General features: G+C 43.7%; 1 protein-coding gene and 1 long non-coding RNA gene across 9 annotated transcripts in view; one reads left to right on the top strand and one right to left on the bottom strand.

Annotated features, from left to right (window-relative positions):
• ZNF385A (zinc finger protein 385A) overlaps nt 1-22,069 on the top strand; it is a 199,671-nt gene that overhangs the window by 75,618 nt on the left and 101,984 nt on the right. Inside the window, exons 1-2 of one of the 8 annotated variants that reach the window (XM_058173823.1) lie at nt 17,319-17,336; nt 18,154-18,242. The exons of the other annotated variants lie outside the window; for them this stretch is intronic. The gene's annotated coding sequence lies outside the window, so the exon portion shown is untranslated. Of the gene's footprint in view, nt 1-17,318; nt 17,337-18,153; nt 18,243-22,069 lie in introns of those variants that run through there. 8 annotated transcript variants of the gene reach the window in all.
• Nucleotides 1,568-17,100, bottom strand: LOC131193546 (uncharacterized). The gene is made up of 3 exons (XR_009153938.1): nt 16,448-17,100; nt 5,582-5,614; nt 1,568-5,177 (listed from the first exon to the last, which is right to left on the bottom strand). It is a non-coding gene; the product is annotated as an uncharacterized LOC131193546 (long non-coding RNA).

Below are 22,069 nucleotides of genomic sequence, written 5' to 3'. Positions count from 1 at the left end.
ACTTCACCAACCATTCCTCCATAGTGGGTACTGTTGAATCTTTCCATTTCCATGCAGATCGTTGCTGTGATCATACTTTGAAATGCTCTTCCATGGCTTTTTTCCTAACTCTTTTATCTAGTAATCCTAAAAGGAAAAATTCTGGCTTGAATATTTGAATATTGATCTTTTAAGATCCTCTGTATCTATGTATGTGTTTGAATTCAAAATTTTTAAGCTGTTTTACACATTCATCAAGCATGATAAAATGTCCCTTCACCTTGTCCTTTTCAAAGGTGCTTTTCCAAAAGGTGACCGGACTTTTTTGGTTTCATTCTTCGAAAACATTTCATTTCTCGTCCAAGAAGCTTCTACAGTTCTGATCCAAAAAGCTTCTTGGAGGAGAAGCGAAATGTTTACAAAGAAAAACAAACAAGAAAGTCCAGTTGCATTTTGTAAAAGAACCTTTGGGACCAACCATGACCTGGATCTCGATAGACATTCATCTCTTCATGTTGTTCACATTTCCAAAATACATTGCTGCAAGCAAGAAGTTCCTTGCCTAAACCCCACATTACTCCATGGAGCAGTGACCCCCCCACCCCACACACACACTACCAAGTTGGGGCTGAGTTCTGGTCTACCTTTCCCTTCAGCTGCTCGGTTCACACTTCGAGCACATAGAAACAAGACCGTCCAGATTCTCCTGACCGATGGTAATTATTTTTACCAGATTATTATGTGACCAGCTGGTCGCTTGTTTAAAAGGAGCTGGGTGAAGCTGGACTTTACACAGTTAATCCCTTGGCCCTAATCCCTGTGTCATTTTCTTCTGCTGCTGCTATTGCTCATGGAATGTTGGTAATAATTTGGCCCATGGCGTTGTGTTGCCCCACCCGGCCCTCAAATGGCACAAATGCTGTTTCTGTCTGTCTGTCTGTCTGTCTGTCTGTTTCTCTTCCTCCCTTCCTCCCCCTCCCTCCCTCTCCGTCCCTCTCTTCCTCTTGCTCCCTCCTTCTCTCTCCCTCCCTCTTCCTCTCTCTCCTTCTCTCTCCCTTCCTCTTCCTCTCTCTCTCTCTCTCCATTCTTCCCTCCCTATCTCTCCCTCTCTCCTCCTCTCCATCTCTTCTTCTCCTCCCTCCTCCTATCTCTTCCTCTCTCCCTCCCTCTTCCTCTCTCCTTCCTCTTTTTCCTTCCTCTCTCCTCTCCTCTCCCTCCCTCCTCCCTCCTCCTATCTTCTTCCTCTCTCTTCCTCTCTTCCTCTCTCCCTCCTCTCCTCTCCATCTCTTCTTCTCCTCCCTCTCTTCTTCTCTCCCTCCTCCTCTTCCTCTCTCCTTCCTCTTCCTCCTTCCTCTTCTCTCTCCTCTCCCTCCCTCCCTCCTCCTATCTCTCTTCCTCTCTCCCTCCCTCTCTTCCTCTCCCTCCTTCTCTTCCTCTCTCTCCCTCCCTCTCCCTCTCTCTCTTCCTCTCCCTCCCTCCGTCTCTTCATCTCTCCTTCATTCCCTCTCTCCCCCTGTCCCTCTGTCTTCCTCTTTCTCTCCCTCCCTCTCTTCCTTTCTCTCCCTCCCTCCCTCCCGATCTCTTCCTCTCTCTCTTCCCCTCTCTCTCTCTTCCTCTCTTTCCCTCCCTCCCTCCATTTTTTCCAATAGCAGATAAATGTTCATCTCTCTGCAGTAACACGTGTTGCTTCCCTCACTCATGAATATGTGTCTCACATCTGGGATATATCGAGTGGCTGTTCATTTCTTTAATACGTTGGGGAGGCCTTGGGGGCTCCTTCAGAAATTCTTAGTTGATAAGAGCCACTTGGGGACATCTCGACTGTGGGGGTGGCATTTCAATGAAGAGCTGTGTACATGTGTGCATATATTTTTTCCCCACTCCTGAGGTGGAATTAGCTTGCCTCCGACAATCTTGGAGTGAAATTTGCCTGTCTCTTGGCATTCTGAATTTGAGTGGCTGAGACTCTGCAGATAATAACATCAGTGTTGGTAAAACCACTTTTCATCTGCTTGTCTCTTTGCTCTTTCGTCTCCTCCTCAAAGATCTTAGGAGGGAATCTTCTGCCTCTGGGGAAAAAAACCTAGAAAATATATTACTGGTATAATCATAGAAAATATATCTATTACTAAATAGATAACTAAATAGATAAACGTATCTATTAATACATTATCTCCCAGAGTTTCTTTATACTTCATTTCGTTTCATGGCAGGGTGGGGGGTGGGGAGCGTATTAAATTTGATGGGTAGTAGAATAATTTGCTTTCCCCCCACTTTCCTAAGTGTGGCTGTTAGTCCCTGGGGGCAGGATAAGAGAGACAAATATCTGCATTTCCTTCCTTGCCAGCTTAAGGGCAGAGGATTGATTTAGACTGGATAAAACCCAGATGTCCTGTTCGTTTTCCCCACTAACAACAGCATTATAGCAAGAGTAATATTATTAGAAGACTGATTAAAACGAGTTTTTTGTGTGTGTGTGTGTGCGTTGTGCAGTTTGGTGTCGATTGGAGTTTAAAACCTAAATGACTTTATTGCTTTATAAGTAACTCAAGGCGGCAAACATACGAAACACTCCTTTCTTTCTCCTAGTTTCTCCAAAGCAACAGCCCTGTGAGGTGGGTGGGGCGGAGAGAGAGTGACAGGACTATGTCATCCAGCTAGCTTTCATGCCTAAGGCAGGACTAGAACTCACAGCCGCCTAGTTTTCTAGGCCAGAGCTTAGCCATAATACCAAACTGGGTCTCCAGAGTATTATTTTCCAGAAAGTATGACTCTCCAGAGTAATAATATCAGGAAATTGATTAACGGAGTTTCTTGTGCCCTGTGTAAACTGGTGCTGATTGTAGTTTAAATTAGTTTTTTCAGCATTCTGAGATAGGTGTAGGGGGGAAGCCAGGCATCCTGGGATGTGGATGCCGGAAGCTAGTCTTCCATTCCAACATCGTCTTTCTTGTTTGGGCCTGTCTGGGAGTTGAATTTGCCTTGTTCCAGGGAGTGCCAATCTACACAATCTTCATTTATCTTTGTCCTAAAAAAAAAAAAAAAGACTTTTGGAGCATTTTTCTTGGCTGTTCCCAAAATTTGCCAAGCTGATTAAGAAAATAATTGCCATTAAGCAGGTAGTTGCCAGTCTTAGATGTGGTAGAATTCCATGTTCTTGTCTATTAAATGCAACTGGAAGATAGCGGCTTCTTCCTCTTCAGCTCTATAAAGTCAAGGCATAGACGTAGCTAATGAAAGAGAAAAATAATTATTGAACTAGGAATAAGAATTTAAAGAAAATAAGAGGTGGAAGGTTGAACTAACTAAAAGGTTGTAAGGTAAAAATGGAATAAGTTGAAATACATTGTTAATAATTAAAAATATATGAGGGGAACTCTGAGAAATATACTGAATAAATGGAGGAAAAACAGGGGTTGTCTTTAACCATAGTTTATTAGTTTATTTATTTTTATTTGTCACACAGTATATATAAGCATGTAATAATTATACAATATATAAGCATATATATAAGTATGATCATGTAATAACTATATTAATTGGATATAATGAAAGGAAACAATAGGACAGGAATGGTAGGCACGCTTGTGCTCTTATGCACGCCCCTTACAGACCTCTTAAAAATGGGGTGAGGTCAATAGTAGACAGTTTTTGGCTGAAGCTTTGGGGATTTTGGGAAGAGAGCAGAGAGTCAGATAGTTTATTCCAAGTATTAACAACTCTGTTACTAAAGTCATATTTTCTGCAATCAAGATTGTGTGCTCATGTATTGTTGCAATTGAAGCTGAAGTAGTCTTCGACAGGAAGGACATTGTAATAGATGATTCTATGAGTTAAACTCAGGTCATGTCAAAGGCGGTGTAGTTCTAAATTTTCTAAACCCAGGATTTCAAATCTGGTGGCATAAAGTATTTTGCTGTATTCAGAGGAGTGGAGAACTCTTCTTGTAAAATATTTCTGGACATATTTAATTGTATTGATGTCAGAAATGTGGTATGGGTTCCAGACAGGCGAGCTGTATTCAAGGATTGGTCTAGCAAATGTTTTATATGCTCTGGTTAGTAGTGTAGTGTTTTTGGAGAAGAAGATTAGGTTTACAACTCTTAAAGCCTTTTTTGCGATGTAGTTGCAGTGGGCTTTGGCACTTAGATCATTTGAATGAAAACTCCAAGGTCTTTAACAGGGTGGGGGTCATCTGTAAGGTAATGTCCATCAAGCTTGTACTTAGTGTTTAGGTTCTTTTTTCCAATATGTAAGACTGAGCATTTGCTGGTTGAGATTTGGAGTTGCCAAGTTTTAGAAAAATACTATAGTGAATTGACAGTATTACACAGCAATAGAGAGAGATAAGAAGGAGTAGAGAGACAGAAGAAAGAGAGAAGGAAAGAGAGAAAGAGAAGAAAGGGAAGAGGAGGGGAAGAAAAGAAGGGGAAATAAGAGTAGGAGAGAAGGTTAGATAGGGAAGAAGAAAGGAGGAGGGGAGAAAGGAAGTGGAAATAGAGAAGGAGTAGGAGAGGAGTGAAGAAAGTAGGAAGGATAAAAGAAGGGAGGGAGAGGAAAGAGAAAGTGAAGAAAGATTGCTGCAAAACAAAAAAGACTTACTGTCTATGCTGGTTTGCAATCTTCATTGAGCTGTTAGCTAATAAAAAACACATTAACCTAGTTAAAGAAGTCAAAGTCATCTCCTAAGGACATGGGGGGAGGAAGAGAGTCGACAATCAGAAGCTACTTAGTTGTCCAGAGGATCCGTTGTAGTTGCACAGCGTCCAATCACCAGCAACAGAAATTGGAGTTGAAGTGATCTGAATCAGTGGCAGCACTTTTTTAAGGCCAAGGATTGACCTTGGCTCACTCCAAAAATTAAACAAGGCCAGAAAAAAAGTCATGTGCCAAGAGAAAAATTAAATGTAATTGAAAATAATGTAATATCATGTGTGTGTGTGTGTGTGTGTGTGTGTGTGTGTGTGTGTGTGTAGGTCTTTGGTTATTCGGGTTTTCTCCCGCGTAAAATTGGAAGTGTCTTGGTGACATTTCGACGAAGTCTCATTCGTCATCTTCATGCTTCAGCTTCGTGCTTCTGGGAGCAATGTGTGATTGCAGCTGTTTAGCTGTTTATATGCTGTATTAGAAATATATGTATAAAAGATACATTAGGATAAGAGAGAGAAAATGTATAAGTATTGATCACCGACGTGAAACTGTTGGAAAGAAGAAAGTGTCAATATTTCTTTTTGCTTTTGTTTTTGTCTTTTTTTTTAATCTGTTTAATAAAAATTATTAAAAAAAGAAAATAATGTAGTATCATCAATAGTATTACTCCCCATATTTTAAAGTATATTATATACATTATTATATATTCCCTGTGTATTTAATTAAATGCTAATTTGATTCAAAATAATGTAATATTAATAGCTTTACTTCCTATTTTTTAAAAATATTATATACAGTATTATTTCCCATGTATTTTATCATGTTGTTCACAATTAAAAAATGACAATTTTGCATTATTTCTGGATTGGCTGTTCTCAAGGCATAAGGAGTTTTTTATAGCCATGGGGCCTTTTTTTAATCATCCCCAAATAATAACATTATCCATCATTACCTGGAATTGAGAAATCACCATATGTTCCAACTTCTAAAAAACCAGAAGAATAGATATTAGTAATTATCCCAAACCATTGGGTCTCAGTTGAATTTCTATAATAACAGCCAGACTAATGTCTTGTTCATGGAATTAGGGATCATGAAGTCCCTTAGACATTAACCTCCTCAAGATTTTTATCTCCTGCTCAATTTTCTAGAAAATTTTAGTGAAGCCATGCTGAGTCACATTAATCTATATAGGAGCTAATAATAATTCAGTCATGAGAGATGCTCTGGATGTGGGAACAGAATAGGGTAGATGGGTGATAAATGAGGAATCCACCCCCTTCCGAGTTGGATAAGATTACCCTTAAAGAACACACACAATACTCCTCCTCCTCCTATTTTGCTCGCAACAACCCTGTTGGGCTGAGAGAGAGTGATGGGTCCAAGGTCATCCCACTGGCTTTCATGCCTAAAGTGAGACTAGAGCTCCCAAACTCCTGGATGCTAGCCTGGTGCCTTAACCAGTAGACCAAACTGCCTCTGCCTGTTCCTGACGAGATCATGCCTTCCACCTGCTAGCACATACCTTTCTTGCTTCTAGACTTGCGCTGTTGCAATACATCCAATTCAGTTGGATGCAATACATCCATTTATTTTATTTATTTATTTATTTATTTGTTCATATTTTTATACCGCCCTATCTCCCTAGGGACTCAGGGCGGTGTACAGCCATCTAAAAGCAACATAAATATACACAGTAAAACATTAATCTAAAAAACTTATTAAATAGGCCGAATATTTAAAATAGACATAAATAATAAAACCCCAAGTTAAAACCAAATCTAAAATTTAAACAATTAAAATTTAAGAATCTAGTCCAGTCCTGCGCAAATAAATAGATGTGTCTTAAGCTCGCGGCGGAAGGTCCGAAGGTCAGGAAGTTGACGAAGTCCAATTATTTGAATCCCACCACTGGTTTTCCAAAAATGTGAGCGCGTGCATGCGCGTGCGCACGGCTTCCGCCACGTGGCAAGACTCGACTGAGTAGCCTTTCAGAGCCTGCACTTCTCCATCTCTGCTGTTCAGGGCAGTGGCTAGAGCGCACTGGGAGAGCGTCTTGTGCAATTTAGCCTCTAAGTCCCATCTGGAAAGTGCTGCGGCTAAGAGAAACAGCTGTTTCAGCTGCAGAGCTTTCCGGATGGGACTTAGAGGAAAGCAGCGGCTCACAGCTGCTAAATTGCACAAGATGCTCTCCCAGCAAGAGCAGAAGTGGAGAGAAGCCGCTGCCGACCCGGAGAGCGCATGGAGCGTCTCCACAAGTGACGGAGGCTTGGCAAGGGATGGAAGAAGCGGCTGCAAGATCTCTGCTGCAGTGCTTTCTGGATGGGACTTCTTACAGGTAAGAAGAACCATCCGGTCCATTCTCAAACAGCTTCAGCCCTCCTGCGCCCACACCGGGCCCACCCCATGGAGGCCCTTCAGCTTAGTGTAGCAGGCCGCAGGTCAAATAAATTTGCTTTGGCCCAGGGGGCCGTAGTTTGAAGCCAGAGGCGGGTGGCGGCATGTGGGCGGAGGCCCGGGGCAAGGCCAGAGCCAGGGAATGGTGTGTTCCCCGGCCCGGCTGAGGTGAATGGCGAGTGGGCGGAGGCAGGGGTGAAATGTAAAATGTAAAATGTTACACTACTGGTTCTGTGGACGTGGCTTGAGGGGGTAATGTGACTGGGTGGGTGTGGCCAAGTTTTTTTGTGTTTTTTTTTTTACTTTTAAAAGCATTTTTCCTACAACCTCTTTGGCTGAAGAGCTTGTAGAAAAAATCCTTTTAAAGGGTTCTGACGATCCTAGCTGAGTTGCCTGGTCGCCAGAACCCTTTCAAAGCATTTTTTTTTACAGCCTCTTCGGCCGAAGAGGTTGTAGAAAAAATGCTTTGAAAAGGTTCTGATAATCCCAGCTGAGCCACGTGATCATCAGAACATGCAGGGATAACCTTTCAAGACCCCTCGTGGCTTAAGACCTCCTTGGACTTTCTGTCTGAAATATGCCCTTTGCTCTGCGGACAGGGCTCAATTGAAAAGGATTGGGGGGGAGGGAAGTAGCTCACTTAAAGGATGAAACTCTAACCTGAGAAAGGGCTTCTCCGTTTTGATCAGATAATAAAATAATTGTTTCTGTTTATAGGCATGTATTTTGCTGGAGAGGTTCTCGTTGGATGCCTTTGCTTCATCAGCTGCACCTGTCACTACACTGCACACACACACACAGAGAGAAGGGCGGTTTTATTGCATTTTAATCAGCCTGATAATCACTAACAAGGTGGGGTATCGGTTTTCAGATGAAATAAATAAGTGAAGAAGACAGCTTTGGCGGCAGGTCTTTATGGAACAGGCTTCTCCAATATTAAGCCTCCTGTCGCGCTGCATTCCTATTAACCCAGGCAATGTTCGAATGTGCTAGATGAGGAATGAGGGGAGTTGTGCTGTCTAAAGCTTTTTGGAAAGGCTTGTGCGGCATGCAGTTCAGGGTAGGGTTCGTGTCAGCAAACTGTGCAGAAAGATCCAATAGGGGAAAGATTGGAAATGTAATGATTGGTGATGCACACACATACACATACACAGACACACACACACACACACACACACACACACAGACAGACACACACACAAACACACATTTGCAGAGTTCGGGAGCAATGAAATCTTGCTTGGCTCAAGGCTTCCCCAATTATGGAGCGAGGCAGGCGGCCTATTTTACAACCCCCAGAACAGATGGGACTCTAAACTTTTTGATCATTTTTTTAAGGAAGTTTTTTGGGGCGGTGGGATTTAAAGAGTTGAAATGAGTGCCCTTAAGTCTCTGCAGAGTGTCAGAGCCTCTTAACACCCCAGCCACCCAAAAATGTATATTGCTGAAGGGATGAAATGCTTAACTAAGGCGGCAAACAAATATCTAATATCTGCTTTAGAGCAACAGTCACCAACTGGTGGTCCACGAGAAAATTTTGGTGGTCCACAGAAAAATTATTTGCATTTTTTATATGGCACTAAATAAGGAGTTATCAAACTACAGCCCCTGGGACAGATACGTGCAATGAGTGTTTCTGTTGCTGCAGAGAATCTCCCCCTTCAGGGTCTTTTTGTGTGGGTCGGAGAGGGGCAGAAATTCCGACTCGGGGTCTGCTTTGGCCGCCTGGTATGGGACTTTGGGCAAAGGCTGGAGGGAAGTACCGCTGGTGGTGAAGAGCCGGAGGGCTTGTTCCAGTGGGACTGCTTTATGGCCTGGAACTGGCTGACCATCTTAGCCCCCTGAGCCTCCAAGCACCTGTACCTGGCCTTGCATTCCCATAGGTCTTCCCTATGCTCTTAGTTCTCAGTGAGGTGCTTCTACTGAGCCTCCTTCTCAGTCAGATCCAATTTGAACTGAGCTGTTTTGCCAACTCTTTCTCATGGTGGCTGCTTAGCACCAACAACTGCTTCCTCTTGGGGCCCTAAGGAGGCCGGGCAGGGAAGCAAGGAGTGGCTGGGAGAGGAGAGGTGAGTAGAGGCTGGCGAGGTGGCCTTCGACGTAAGTGACGTCAACTTGGCCACGCCCACCCAGTCACATGAGCACCTAGCCACACCCACCCAGCCAGTCATTAGGCAGATCGTATTAGTGGTCCGCAGAATTTAAAATTATGAATTTAGTGGTCCCTGACGTCCGAAAGGTTGGAGACCCCTGCTTTAGAGGTTCCAAGTTAGGATGGGAGGATACAAGTCCTGTATTTCTTGCCATCCGCCACATTGCCCTGGCTGCAGTCATGCTTGCTCTGGACCAAATTTAAAGAAATCACTTTAGATACTCTATTTTGGTTTCTTCCCCATCTCACCTAGCAAGGAATTTGGCTGTGTCTAGTTTAATGATTAGAAGGACTAGGGCAGGGGTGAAATCCAGCAGGTTCTGACAGGTTCTGGAGAAGTGGTAACGGAAATTTTGAGTAGTTCGGAGAACCGGCAAATACCACCTCTGGCTGGTTCCAGAGTGGGGAGGGAATGGAGATTTTGCAATATCCTTCCCCCAGGAGTGGGGAGGGAATGGAGATTTTGCAGTATCCTTCCCCTGCCACGCCCACCGAGCTACGCCCACCAAGCCACACTCACAGAACCGGTAGTAAAAACAATTGGATTTCACCACTGGACTAGGAGTGACATAGTAGCACTGTTCCAATATTTGAGGGGCTCCTACAAAAACTATTTTCCAAAGCACCAAAAGGCAAGACAAAAAACAATGGTTGGAAACTATCCAAAGGAGAGAAGCAAACTAGAACTAAGGAGAAATTTCCTAATGGTGGGAGCAATCAACCAATGGAACGGCTTGCCTTCAGAGGTTGTGGGTGCTCCATCGCTGGAGGCTTTCAAAGAGAGACCGAACAACAATTTGTCTGAAATTATATACGGTCTCCTGCTAGAGCAGGGGGTTGGATTAGAACAGTGGTCTCCAACCTTGGCAACTTTAAGATTGGTGGACTTCAACTCCCAGAGTTCCTCAGCCAGCAAAGCTAGCAAAGCTGGCTGAGGAACTCTGGGAGCTGAAGTCCACCAGTCTTAAAGTTGCCAAGGTTGGAGGCCCCTGGACTAGAAGACCTCTGAGGGCCCTTCCAACTCTATTATTCTATGTACTATGTCTTTAACGATTCCCTGTAACGTAAAGATGCTAGCAAGTAGATATTTTATTAGTCCAGACTTGTTCCTAACTGCTGAAGCAGGGAGAATGAAGTCCTCGGGTTTTGAAAAAAAAAACAATAATAAAAAAGATAGAATTACTTGAACTCTCATTGTTTGGGGAAACAAGGCAGTAATGTGGCTGTCACCCTTGATGAAAAAGGCCCAGGGTGCCTTGGATGCTTGTGAAAGCCTTTTGTAATTAGATCTTATGGGAGTGGTTTGATGTTTTTATGCAGATCAGATGTAGTTTGGATTAGCTGTTCCGGGAGTATTAAGTGTCTCATCTCAGTGCCTAGAAGATGCTGAATTTGCCACATATCTCCGAAGTATCATATCCAGAGGAATGGCACCTTGTCTCCCAGCATTTTGGAGATGGAAAGGCAGAGTTTTCTAAGGTCAGCTGTTTCCTTAGGCCCAGCAAAGCCCCTGCCCTACTCCTCATGCCATGTTCTTCGATGGGCACATTCTCTGGGACACAAAGTCATCCAGAAGAGCTGGATTTCTGCCAGTCTGTTTCTGTTTGCAGTTGCTGCTCAGTGGCAGCAATTCAATACAGCATGTGGCTCCTTTTTCAGCCCTGCCTGTCAGGGGACTTCCCGTCCCTTAGTCTGCAGCCGAAGTGCTGTTTCAAAGGGGAAAGTTGGCTTTACAGCAGAGGTCTCCAACCGTAGCAACTTTTAAGACTCATGGACTTCAACTCCCAGGATTCCTCAGTCAGTGTGGCTGGCTGGGGAATTCTGGGAGTTGAAGTCCACAAGTCTTAAAGTTGCCGAGGATGGACACTCCTGCTTTATGGCTTTTGAAACCTACTTGTGAATCACAGTCCAGATGAAAAAGACTGCACTGATGTCCCTCTGTCCAGGACTCTTGTGTTTTCTTTTCACTGATGGCCAACAGTGCTTTTTAAAATTAGTGACGTATCCATCTAGCCGGAAGGACTCAAGGATTATGCCTTTCTTTTGATGCTCCTCAAACAAGCAGAGAAGCAATTTCTGTTTTAAAATGGGAAACATCTTGAACGTGTAACATATCTGGAGTGCAAGAGGAGGTTCTCTGCATCTGGGCCGCATCTCTTCAAGTTTGCAAGTGAAAAAAATACTCTCTTCAACATTCTTTGGTGCAAATGGCCTTTCCTTTGCATTGTAGGTGTGAGAAGACTCTTTAAGAATCTTCTTTCCTAGATTCATTTTCCCTTCCCAGAACAAGCCCAGATTAGTTTTACATGCAAAAACAGGTGGTTTGTAGATTTACACCTTTCAGAGGGAACCAGGTTGGTTAATAATAATAATAACAACAACAACAACAACAGAGTTGGAAGGGACCTTGGAGGTCTTCTAGTCCAACCCCTTGCCCAGCCAGGAAATCCTACACCATTTCAGACAAATAGTTATCCAACATTTTCACAACAACAACAACAGAGTTGGAAGGGACCTTGGAGGTCTTCTAGTCCAACCCCTTGCCCAGACAGGAAACCCTACACCATTTCAGACAAATAGTTATCCAACATTTTCTTAAAAATTTCCAGTGTTGGAGCATTCACAACTTCTGCAGGCAAGTTGTTCCACTTATTAATTGTTCTGTCAGGAAATTTCTCCTTAGTTCTTAGTTGCTTCTCTCCTTGATTAGTTTCCACCCATTGCTTCTTGTTCTAGTGCTTTGGGGAATAGTTTGACTCCCTCTTCTTTGTGACAACTCCTGAGATATTGGAACACTGCTATCATGTCTCCCCTAGTCCTTCTTTTCATTAAACTAGACATACCCAGTTCCTGCAACCGTTCTTCATATGTTTTAGCCTCCAGTCCCCTAATCATCTTTGTTGCTCTTCTCTGCACTCTTTCCAGAGTGGCGACCAAAACTGAATGCAATATTCCAAGTGTGGTCTTACCAAGACATTATAAAGTGGTATTAACACTTCATGTGTTCTTGGGTCTATCAAGAATCAAGAACACGTTTATGGTAGCACAAAAACCAAGGGGGAGTAAAGAAACCTCTTCTGCAACTACTGTCATGGGTGTGATGGAGCTGATGAAGTCAGCTCACAAAAGGGTATCCCTTCTAACAAAATTTGTCAGTTGGAAGAGATGCTACCAGACCTTCTCATCATCTCTTTCAGAATAAACAACAGAATTGGAAGGGACCTTGGAGATCTTCTAGTCCAACACCCCCTGCTCAAGTAGGAGACCCTACACCAGGGGTGTCAAACTCACGGCTTGCGGCCTGGTTGCATCACATGCTAGCCCCTCCCTCTCCCAGTTTAGCAGAGTGGGGGGGGGAGAAAGTCCCGATACGTCATGGGATGGCACCGTGACGATGTGAGTTAGAGATCCCTGCCCTATACCATTCCAGACAAATGGTTGTCCAGTCTCTTCTTAAAAGCCTCTACAGATGGAGCCCCCACAAATTCTAAAGGCAAGCTGTTACACTGGTTAATTGTTCTCATCATTTCAAAGATGCTTCTGTGGTTCAAAGCTTGCTGCCTGAACATGCAGAAAATCGGGGAAGAGAGGCTTAGTTAAATCCCTCTCAACTCCTTAATGTCCAGATATTAGCAGTGGTGTTTATCTCTACGCAGTTCAAAGCTTCCCTTGATTGTCTGCTTTTTGGCACATCAGTGCAACTATTAAAGGCACATAAGCAGGCCAGAGCGGGTGTCCGTCATCTCACCCCTCCTCTCCCATGAGTGGTTCTAGATAGCTGGTTCTTAAATATTCAGATTAGCTCTTTATTACTGTAACAGTTGACCCTAAAAATTGAGCGTGCAAGCCAGCCCAGTTCATTGCACTTGGAGGCTGGGACTGCCGGTTTAGCTCACGCTGGTAAAAGCCTGTTATTAAGGCTTATTAAGAACACAGTAGCCTGCAATTACTGCAGGTTCGAGCCCGGCCCAAGGTTGACTCAGCCTTCCATCCTTTATAAGGTAGGTAAAATGAGGACCCAGATTGTTGGGGGGGCAATAAGTTGACTTTGTAAAAATATACAAATAGAATGAGACTATTGCCTTATACACTGTAAGCCGCCCTGAGTCTTCGGAGAAGGGCGGGGTATAAATGTAAACAAAAAATAAAAATAAAAAAAATAAGCATTTTCCAAGTTAACATCACTGAGACTTCTAATCTGCCTCACTGAGGCCACTAACATTAGTAAAGCAGGCAGGCTTATTGCTTTGCTATATATTTAAACAACACCAAAGAGTCAATTCATTTACCATCAGGGAATAATGGTGTGTTGTATTGAAAGCTAAAATATTAATCCCTTTTGCGCATGAGAAGTTCAGTAGAAATTTGGTTGTGGGTTGAGGAGGGTTAATGTTTTGGCCAACGTGCAAAGATTAGTAACAGAATGTGTTGAAACTAGTAAGGAGCCACTGTAATGACAGGGTGTTTCTGTATAGTTTTCAAACTCAGTTATTTGTAAAGATATATATCTAGGGGATAATGTGTGAAGTATGTCTGGGTGTGAAGCTTGTTAGAAGCCATATGTTTTGATCTGGACGTTTCTTATGATGTCATTTTATACATGGACATATATATATAGTTTGTTTGGCAATTTAGTGACCTCCAGATGTTTGAACCATATGTATGGATATATGTATGTATTTGTATGTATGTGTGTGTGTGTGTGTGTGTGTGTGTGTGTGTGTAGGTCTTTGATTATTCGGGTTTTCTCCCGCGTAAAATTGGAAGTGTCTTGGCGACGTTTCGACGAAGTCTCATTCGTCATCTTCAGGTTTCAGCTTCGTGCTTCTTCGCACGAAGCCTGAAGATGACGAATGAGACTTCGTCGAAACGTCGCCAAGACACTTCCAATTTTACGCGGGAGAAAACCCGAATAACCAAAGACCTACATACAAACACCCGCGAAAACCTCAGAAAACAAATATATATATATATATATTTTACGCAGGAGAAAACCCGAATAACCAAAGACCTACATACACAAATGTGTGTGTGTGTGTGTGTGTGTGTGTGTGTAATGTGTGTACACACACAGGCACACACACACATATATATATAAGGTAAAGGTTCCCCTTGCACATACGTGCTAGTCGTTCCTGACTCTGGGGGGGCGGTGCTCATCTCCATTTCAAAGCAAAAGAGACAGCACTGTGCGAAGTCCATGGTCATTTGGCCGGCATGACTAAACGCCAAAGGCTCACAGAACACTGTTACCTTCCCACCAAAGGTAGTCCCTATTTTTCTACTTGCATTTTTTTCGAGCTTTCGAACTGCTAGGTTGGCAGAAACTGGGAAAGTAATGGGAGCTCACCCCGTTACACGGCACTAGGGATTCGAACCGCTGAACTATCGACCTTTTGATTGACAAGCTCCATGTCTGTCTGTCTGTCTGTCTGTCTGTCTGTCTATCTATCTATCTATCTATCTATCTATCTATCTATCTATCTATCTATCTATCTGCACACACACACACACACACACACTACTTAACTATACACTACTGATTGTAGCCTGTAGTATATAGTTAAGGGATTATAGCAGGGGTGTCAAATTCATGGTGTCACGACAGCGTTACGTGACATATCGGGATTTTCCCCCCACCTTCACTAAACTGGGCATGGGCGTGGCCAGCATGTGATGCATCTGGCCCGCAGGTTGTGAGTTTGACAGCCTGGACCAGGGGTCTCCAACCTTGACAACTTTAAGACTTGTGGACTTCAATTCCCAGAATTCCTCAGCCAGCAAAGCAAAGCTGGCTGAGGTATTCTGGGAGTTGAAGTCCACAAGTCTTAAAGTTGCCAAGGTTGGAGACCTCTGGCCTGGATTATAAGTATTGAAGTTGAAAACATCTGGAAGACACCAAATTGCCTACAGTACCTCTCATGTACAGATGCAGCTCTTATCGCTATGGGAAAGTCCGCACATAGTAGCTCTTTGTGTCAGTGCTGAAGATATTGAATGCAGTTTCTAGACCAGGGGTCTCGAACCTTGGTCACTTTAAGACTTGTGGACTTCAACTCCCAGAATTCCTCAGCCAGCTAAGCTGGCTGAAGAATTCTGGAAGTTGAAGTCCACAAGTCTTAAAGTTGCAAAGGTTGGAGACCCCTGTTCTAGACCAACTATTAATGGAAGAGTTCAAAGAGTGAGAGCTCACTTATTCAGCTTTCAAACTCTTGAGTTGGTTCACACAAGACACTGTTTGGTTTCTGACAAATAGTGAGCCACGATTGCCCAAAGCTATTTTAGCCTGGTTTGGTACAAACCAGTCTACCCAAGCCCTGTTTGAAGTGGTGTTTCCTTATCCTCAATTCTACCCCCTCCCCAAATATTGGGGTTAGTTCATAATACTGACTACATTTATAGTGTTGATTTTAAAGTTAGAGAAGGAAGTCTGGCCTTGGAATGTGATAGAAAGTCAGCATTATGAAGTAGTCCCAGTATTTGGTGTGTGTCTCTCTGTGTATGTATGTATGTGTGTGTGTGTTGTGTGCATAGGCAAGTTCAGCATAAATGACATAAAATAAAAAGCTCCAAGGGAAACAAAAAGACTAAAACACTTCCTCACCAGCAATCAGTACCCATATGAGCAGAGTTTAACACCAAGATTAAACTAGACCAACAATCAAGTAAACAATATCCCAATCATGGAACTACAAATGGAGACAAACAAACTAATAGTATAACAACTGCCTAATCAATGAACCATCAAGAACACTCCTGGCCAAAACTGACAGGGCAAGCCACTAGTATATAAAAATGGGCAAACCCTACTCCCTTCTAGCACTGATGCCGTTACCTAGTTTGGTAATGAAACATCTGCAAGAAAACCACCAGGCTCAGAGCTCAGAAGGACCCCTCATAAATTAGCCAATTTAGCCTAGTGGTTAAGGCACCATGCTAGAAACCAGGAGATGGTGAAGAAACTTCTTGGATGAGAAGCGAAATGTCTTCACAGGAGACGGTGAGTTCTAATTCTGCTTTAGACATGAAACTCAGCTCGGTGACTTTGAACCAGTTATACTCTCTCAGCCATACAGAGTTGTTCTTGTCAAGAAAGTGGCAGGAGGACAGAGTACAGGTAGTGCTTGACTTACAAACAGTTCATTTAGTGACCATTTGAAGTTACAACAGCACTGAAAAAAGTGGCTTATCGTTTTTCACACTTAACGACCATTGTAGCATCCCCCATGGTCACATAATCAAAATTCAGATGCTTGGGAACTGACTCACGTTTATGACCGTTGCAGTGTCCCCGGGTCATGGAATCCCCTTTTGCGACCTTCTGACCAGCAAAAAAAAAGATCAATGGGGAAGCCCGATTCAGTTAACAACCATGTGACTAACAAATGCAATGATTCACTTAACAAGGTAAAATGGGGAAAAGTCACTTAACAAACGTCTCACTTGTCAGCCTAAATTTTGGGCTCCACTGTGGTGGTAACTCCAGGACTACACCTGTATTAGATATAGAATAGAATAGAATAGAATAGAATAGCATTTGTTATTGGCCAAGTGTGATTGGACACACAAGGAATTTGTCTTGGTGCATATGCTAAAAGAAAAGATACCTTCATCAAGGTATAACGTGGTACAATATGTTCGCTGCCTTGAGTTATGTAATAAAAAAAAGAAAAATAAAAGCAGGAGATCTCTTTCTCTGTGCACCCACAACAGTTTGAAAAAAAGACGCGCGTATTCTTTGCACGCTCAAGCGCTGTTTACTCCCCGGTTCGACAGCTGCGAAGCAGAGAGATTTGGGGGCCCGATCGCTTCGCTTTGATAAATCGCCCGCCTGCAGATCGGAGAGGCCGGGTCTCTTGATCGCATGATATATCTCAGGGCGGCGGCGGCGATGGATGGATGGATGGAGAACGGGGGCAGAGTTCTCCGGTGCGAACTTACTTGGGTGGGTGGGTGGGTGTTGCGGGGGAGCCACCGCAGGGCCCGCAGAGGCTCCTCTCTCGCCCCCGCTCGAGAGGCGAAGGTGGGCGGCGTGGGAGGGAAGCTCGGGCTCGCTCCTCCCCGGCCAGAGAAAGGGGGAGGGCGCGCTGATCGCTTGCTGCCGGGATGCGCCGGCTGGGGCTCAGCCGGTCTGGGCAGCGTACTGAAGCTGCACGGGGTAAGAGGAGCGCGCTCTGCTGATCCGGATTAAACGGGTTGGGCTGCAGGTTGGGAGGGGCGAGGTTTGCATTTTGAAAGAGGTAGGGTAAGGTAGCAGATGTGCTGCTGCCGCCGCCACCCCTCCCCAATTCCTCTCCACCACCCCCACCCCACCCACTCCCGCTTCCTTTAGTCCCACGCGCGGCTAGTTTTGCTGAGTTAACCACCCTGGATCTGGTTCCTGTAACAACCATGCGAGACAGTCTTGTTTACTTCGGGGGTAGTTTCGCTCCCCTGCTTCGCAGGCAACCACCTCTCTGCTCCTGCTTCCCTTTTCTCCCTTCCTCTTTAATCCATTTGGGACCACAGCTTTATCAAATGGGAGGCATGAACCGGTAATTATAATAATGAGACAAGAGAGGTTGGCAGCGCTTGTTTTTCCCTCACCTGTTTACCCTGAGAGTCTTTCTGCCCCCCAAGTCTGGAATTAGCCCTGGAAATGCTCAGTGGAACTATCCTATCCTATCTTTTTTTTTTTTTTAGTTAGAAAGGGATTTCTGGATTAAATCCAGCAACAGTTCCTAATCTGTTTTCCCCAGCTCTGGAGGAGCAAGGGACAGGCGCCCCACTTGGTTATTTGAATGGTCTACCTGCTGTTCTATCAGAGTCTTTCTTAAGAGTGGCAGCCAAGGGTCTTTAACTAATCAGATTCTCCTCTTTATCCTTTCCTGAAACTTGGGGCCTCCTCTCTCTCTCTCTCTCTCTCTCTCTCTCTGCTGCTGCTTTAGAATTGTTGCTGATTTTGGTTTCATAATGGGTTTTGTGCTCCTTCACAGTCCCTTGGAAGAACCACGTTGTTAGAGAGATTGAAATGTGAGGAGTACTGTAACAAACCTCTCTGCTGCGTTTGGTATCATCGGGTCAGGTACTGGAAGTTCAACACTATATTTCCCCCCCCCCTTGCCTCCCCGGTTACCAGCTGCTGTGCTGGAGCTTTGACAGCAAAAGCTTGAGTTTTATTACACAAAGAGCGTTTGGGATACACACGCTGAATTTCTCTGACCTGAGTTGACATTAGACCTGTTGTGCTGGCTTCAGCATCTACTTTTAGCATTTTCTAAATTTTGTGTTCTGTTTTTCATTCCGTAGATTCCAGTCCGGTTAAAAAATATATTGGAGTTCATGTGTGTGAGAACCATTAAAATAATCTTTGTAGGAACTGTGCTAGACAGCTGATAATCCTTGGGTAGAATTAATCTATAGGCCCTAGACCAGGGGTGTCCAAACTTTTTTGAGTGAGGGCCAAATACAGAAAAATAAGCAAAGGCCCGGGCCACGGGGGGGGGGGGGGGGGAATGGGCGTGGCTTATTTTGGGGTGTGGCTTGGTGGTCATGTGACTGGTGGGCGTGGCTAACTGCTCATGTGACTGAGTGGATGTGGCTATGGGCATAGAAACTACTCAGAGGGCTAAAAAAAGTAATTTTTGACCAGTCCTCACACTTATGACCATCCTCACATTTATGCCCATTGCAGCATTTTTTTTTTTTTTTATAAAAAGTTTTATTTTTACAATCATATCAAATAATTCATCCAATGTACAGTTATATACAATTAGTCGGGCTTGCCCAGTCACCACCACCCTTTTTAACACTCCCTCTTCTACCTTCTTTTACTTTCCAAACCTTCCTCTCCTTCTCTTATCTACATCCACTCCTCCCTCCACCCTACACCTTCCTTCTCCCTCTACTATCCCTCTTCCTTCCTCTTCTCCTCTTTCCTACCTCCTACTCTCTCTTTTCTCCCTCCCCACCGTTCTAAAATGGTAACTATGCAGACCCGACCCTACATTAATTATATTTCTTCAATAATCCCTGTACATTAACCATCACTCCATCTCTACCAAACCCCCCCCCAATTCCCCTCCCCCTTACCCCCCACCCCCCACCCCGACTTCCCAGAACAAAATGCAGGGTATCAAAACTAACAATCATAATCCAAAATAATTCCTAAATTATAATCTTTAGTCACACCACACTTAGTCACACTCTCAATTCCCCTCTCCTTCAAAAATATATCTAATACAAAATATTTCCTAAATTTACTCATATGCTATTCGATATTTTTTTTTATCTGATACTTATTTTAAATATAATCAATCCACATTTTCCATTCTAAAATATATTCTAGTATATAGTCTTTCAAGTAAGCGGAGATTTTTGTCATCTCTGCCAGATTTGATACTTTGAGTGTCCATTTGTTGTTTTGTTTTGTCCATTCTTCGATTGTAGGCATTTTTAACAACCATATCACTCATTTCACAACTGCTTCACAACTGGACAACAAACAGTATATAAGCCTAGTAAATTCATGTGTGGCCCGGGCCACACACAAGAGGTAACATATTGACACATGATTACTGTGTGTATTTCTAACTCGCCTATAATGTGAAGAACATTGCTCTCAGTGGGAGCAGTGATGCTGTCCTTTGGATTGAAGGATGGCTGGGATGTCAGGAGAAAGTTTGGTGGTTGAGACACGAAGGACTTCACAGAGATGGCTATCAGTCATTCTGGATCTCAGTCTGCTTTTGTTCTGATTTAACAGAGAAAATGTTTGTTCACATATGTATGTTGAGCCGAACAGGCTCATCATTCTTTCTGCATGGCGTCTCATCAGAGGAAACTTGGCATGATCCAAATTCTGATAGAAGTCAGGGAGGGAGAGAAGCTGATGTTGACTCTTCAGAGAATCATCACATTGCATTTCAATCAGTTCTAACTGCAGACTCTCCTCCACTTCTTCTGCATCCACCAGGAAGGGGGTCGAGAACAGCTTGATTTGTTTTTCAATGACAGAAAAATCTTGAAAACGCTGGTTGAATTCTGTCACGAGAGATGTAATTATAGAAACATATTTCTCCTTTTTAGCAGAAAGGTCTGCCTTTGGAAAAGCAGACTTGATTTCAGACAGCGCAGGGAAGTGTACAGCATTAAAGCTTCGTAGTTGTGTCTCAAACAGGCGGAGCTTTACACAGAAGGCTTTCATGTGCGCATACAGGTGTGATACCAGCTGTTCTTTGCCTTGTAGGTTCTTGTTCAGTGTATTCAGATGATGAGTAAGATCAACTAAAAATGCCAGGTCTGCCAGCCACAGAGGGTCACTCAGTTCATGAAGAGGTCGGTCCTTCTCTTTCAAAAAATTGTCAATTTCTGATCTCAGCGAATAAAACCGCTGCAGAACAGAGCCACGGCTGAGCCAGCGCACATCAGAGTGGTAGAGTACATCCCCGTATTCAGCATCCATGTCAGATAAGAAAGCTTGAAATTCCCTGTGGTACAGTCCTCTAGCTCGAATTATGTTGACAGTTTTTACAACAGTGTTCATCACATCGCCCAGCTGCACAGTCTTGGCACACAGTGCTTCTTGGTGGATTATACAGTGCATCCTAACAGCCTCACCTCCGCTCTCTTTTACCTTGACGCACACCATGGATGCCATTCCTTTGCGCTCACCCGTCATGGCCGGAGCTCCATCCGTTGTTACTCCACAGAGCTTGTCCCATTTAAGCCCCATCTTTTCAATTGCCTCTGACACAGCGTCAAAAATATTTCCACCTGTCGTTGTGCCTTTTAGGCTCATCATATCAAGCAGCTCCTCCGTACAGCAAAAATTATCATCGACTCCCCGCAAAAAAATTAAAAGCTGTGCGGTGTCTGTGGCGTCTGTGCTCTCATCGCATGCTATCGAGTAAAAATCAAAAGCACAAGCTTTCTCTCTCAGCTGAAGTTTCAGGTTAGCTGACAAGTCCTCGATTCTCCGCACCACTGTATTTCTGGATAAGGTCACGTTGTTGAAATCCTGCACTTTTTCCGGGCACATTACTTCTGTGACTTTGATGAGGCACTGCTTTATGAAATCACCGTCTGAGAACGGTTTGCCATGCTGGGCAATAAGTTTTGCGACTTCATAGCTTGCTGCTGTGGCGTTTTCCTGTATTTTGTTAGCACGAAATAAAAACTGTTGTTGAGCTTGCAGGCTAGCTGCCATTTGCTTGAATTTCTCTGCTCGTTTGGCACCTGTGTACGATGCGTAGCTCTGATGCTTGGTCTCATAGTGCCGATGGACATTATACTCTTTCATCACGGCAACATCTTCATTGCAAATCAAACAGACACACTTTCCGTTGATTTCTTTAAAGAAATATTCATTTTCCCACCGTGTTTGAAATCTTCTACACTCACTTGCTATCTTGCGTTTCTTGATTGCTGCCATTTCTGGTGACTCGTGGTAAATAGACTATATCAGAGGCCTGAAAACCTGGGACATTACAATACAGATGGATACAGTCAGTCTACTAAAAAGCAACAATATGTGGATATCATCTTCAATTAAGGGGGGAAAATGTTTCATATTCATTCATCTTGGCCAGGGGTGTCTCAAACTTGGTCCTTAAGACTTGTGGACTTCAACTCCCAGAGTCCTCAGCCAGCAAAGCTGGCTGAGGAACTCTGGGAACTGAAGTCCACAAGTCTCAAAGAGACCAAGTTTGGACACCCCTGTTCTAGACTCTCGATCATCCCTGTTGCTTCTCTCCAAATGTATCTAAATTGGTCTCAATCCATATTTGTGGTACTCAAAATTGGACCCTGTACTGAAAGTAAAGAATGATTAATGCAGAAAAAAGACCTATTTCTGATAATGCAAGATAAAATACATTTGCATTATTTATATCGCAGCCATTATTTATTGAA

This window comes from Ahaetulla prasina, chromosome 2 (assembly GCF_028640845.1).
Source record: "Ahaetulla prasina isolate Xishuangbanna chromosome 2, ASM2864084v1, whole genome shotgun sequence".
In the NCBI taxonomy this organism is placed as follows: Eukaryota; Metazoa; Chordata; class Lepidosauria; order Squamata; family Colubridae; genus Ahaetulla; species Ahaetulla prasina.
This window is presented reverse-complemented; position numbering and strand designations above follow the sequence as displayed.